At 59.2% G+C, this 2,749-nt stretch overlaps 1 non-coding gene across 1 annotated transcript; it reads right to left on the bottom strand.

Moving 5' to 3' along the window:
- Positions 1 to 519: 519 nt before the first annotated feature.
- Positions 520 to 606, bottom strand: TRNAP-GGG (transfer RNA proline (anticodon GGG)). The gene is given in 2 exon segments: positions 520 to 555; positions 570 to 606. It is a non-coding gene; the product is annotated as a tRNA-Pro (tRNA).
- Between the last annotated feature and the right edge of the window lie 2,143 nt (positions 607 to 2,749).

Raw genomic sequence — 2,749 nt, 5'->3', positions numbered from 1 at the left:
ACACGACGGAAGCGCCACAGACCCTGAGAAGGAGACGAGAGGGAGTGGGTGACTTTTTCAGAGAGGATGACACGGTTGTCTGCTGCCGTGGGCTTGTGGGCCTGCAGGGGGACAGGAACTCCTGAACTCTTTGCCTACCTGGTGGCCAGGGTAAGAGCGCGGTATAAGCCCTAGGCGATGTGAGGCAGGAAACCAGACTGCGAATAAAGTGGGAAGGGGCGGGATGGGGGGCGTGCAGGAGAGAAATTGGTTAGGCCACAAGGTACAAGCAGCAGGGACTGTTTTATGCTGTAGAGTACCACGTCTCCGCGGACTGTGGAAAGAACGAGATCAGGCAAGTTCCCTGGCCTCAACATAGGCATAAGCGTAGGAAGGAAGGTGGTGCAGAAAGGCTTTTAAGAGGTTGGCCCCTGAGTGGGTGGCTGGCTGCAGCTTGGTGGTTACCCGGCCCCGGAGCAGGCAGGGGTGGCGCCAGGCGGGCATTGGTGTGTGCGTGCGCACGCAAAAGCGTGATGCACCTCCTTCGAGCCGGAATCGAACCAGCGACCTAAGGATGTCGGCAGGTGTGCGCCCAGTCTACCGCTCTACCAGCTGAGCTATCGAAGGGTGCACACTGCCATCACTGGGTCATTTGGCTGTTCTGGAAAGGAAGTGGACCAAGTCCGGGGAACGCCAGAGGCCCACTAAGCCTTGGGGTAGCTGGCACCCCGCCTTGGATGAGAGTCCCACACTTGTAGCCAAGCCGCCCCCTTCCGGCCGGAGCAAATGCTCTGGGGGCGGTCGCCTGGCATCCCCCAGGGCAGCCACTGCCAAGCTCCCAGCCGATGGGAGTGAGGCTTTAGAGGTTGGATGGTGCGGGTGGGAGGTGCTACCACCTATTGACCTCTTAGCCCTCTGCATGCCCCTTCCTACCCGGGCAGTGAGAATGACAACTCTCACCGGGGGAGAGACGGTGAGAGGTGAGGGGAGGGGGTCGGCGAAGTGGATGGGTGGGTCCGGTGGGGGAGGGGTGGCTTGAGCAAGGAAGGAGAACAGGAATGGGCACCGGGTAGGCGGCTGTCAACCGCAGCGCAGCCTCTGGGGCAGTTGGAGGTCTCTAATGGGGGACCTTCCCCAACGCCTGCGCTCTCTCTCCAGCCGGCCCGCCAATCCTCTCCTCGCCATGTTCTCCACACCCTTTCCCAGGATGTCCTATACTTTCTTTGGGAAGCATCGAGGCTTCCTGAGAAGAGACTGGGAGAGGAAGACTCGGGCTAGGTGAAGAGAACACACCCAGGGCTTGCGGGTGTCTGAACGATACCTGCCCGGGCCAGCCAGCCTGGAGGCTTGGCTGCCCTCTTCTGCACACTGATCAGGGGTCCTTTGCCCTGGGCCGCACCTTTCTGTTAGGGCAAGGTTCTGTGGGCTTCCCAGAGAGGAAAAAGGATGGGGTAGAGGACACACACAGGACAGGTGTGCGCTTTGGACTCCTTAGCCTGGCCTCACAGTCTTTTAAAATTTCAGAACCCATGTGATGTGTGCCTACCACCGGCCAAGAATGTTCAGTGACCCGCCCACCTAGGGACCCACTTATCGGAGACTGAAGGCACACCCAAGTGACCACCCTCAATTGACTGTATGTTCCACGCTGCCCACCCCCACTCCCTGCCCCCGACTGGCAGAGCCTCTGGGTCTCTGAGGGTGAGGGTCAGATCCTCACAGGAGCCCCCACCTGACTCTGGTCATGTCCTGGTCAGGAAGAATCTGCCCTCCGGCTTCACCCTGGCTTGTTCTGGTCACCAAGGCGCTGCTCGCTGGCTCACCCATGCTCTTCCCCGGCCAAGCACCACATCTAGCTTCCAAGAGCGCCTACACCCCCAAGTCCCAACTGGGACATGTCCATTGAGGACCTGAGGTTCGCTCTTCGGTCCTTGTTTGCTGATTTCCGCAGTGGGCCTCACTGGAGGCTTGGTTCTTTCTGTGGCTTTGGAATCTTTGGAATTCTGTGGCTTTGTGAGCTATGGAATCGCCCAGAAGCAGTGGAGACCCCACCACTAGGCCTCTTTCAGTTGGCACAGGCAAGTGAGCAAGGTTGAAACACCCGAGGGTGGGGGAGCGTAGGAGGCATGGATAGGCGGTGGGGGGAGACCAGGAGCTGCTTTGGCGGGGAGGAACACCTGTGCATTCTGCTGACTAAAGAAAGTGGCTGGGGAGGGTGGCAACCCGGTCCCCAGAGGGCTCACAAGGGCCCTGCTTCGGTAGCTATTACACTTGTACTGCTTTTTCTGATGCGTTTCAGCTTTCTACCAAGTGTCTGGAGATATATTTCCCATAGGGGGTGTGTGAGCAAGGGATGCTCATTGGTGTTCCCCCAAGGAACCCACTTCTCACCAGAGGTCCAGCCTCGCTTGGCTGGTGAAAGTCTAGCCCATTTCCCCTTGTGGGCTCTTTTCTTGACCCCAGCATCCTCCTCTTGGGGAAGGCCCGAAGAGGGCTGGGGCACCAATCAACCAAGCCTCCAGGGTCCAGTGCGAAACTTACCAATGTGCTCAGACCCTCCAGACAGTGGCCTGAGTCAGCAGGTGAGTTGGAGTGCCCCCGCACCATGACAGCTGTCGCCCAAACTTCACCCTTGCTCCCTTCTTTTGACCCAGCGTCCCCCACCCACCCACCAACTCTCCCGGGTCAGGAGCCCTTTCCAAGTCTGTGCTTTAGCCCTCTCTTCTCCCCAGCCTCCCTGGCAAATAGCCGGGAAATCCGTGTGGGTGGC

The sequence above is a fragment of the Microcebus murinus genome, chromosome 6 (assembly GCF_040939455.1).
Source record: "Microcebus murinus isolate Inina chromosome 6, M.murinus_Inina_mat1.0, whole genome shotgun sequence".
Taxonomy (NCBI): Eukaryota; Metazoa; Chordata; class Mammalia; order Primates; family Cheirogaleidae; genus Microcebus; species Microcebus murinus.
Note: the sequence above shows the minus strand (reverse complement) of the source record. Positions and strands in the feature narration are given on the sequence as shown.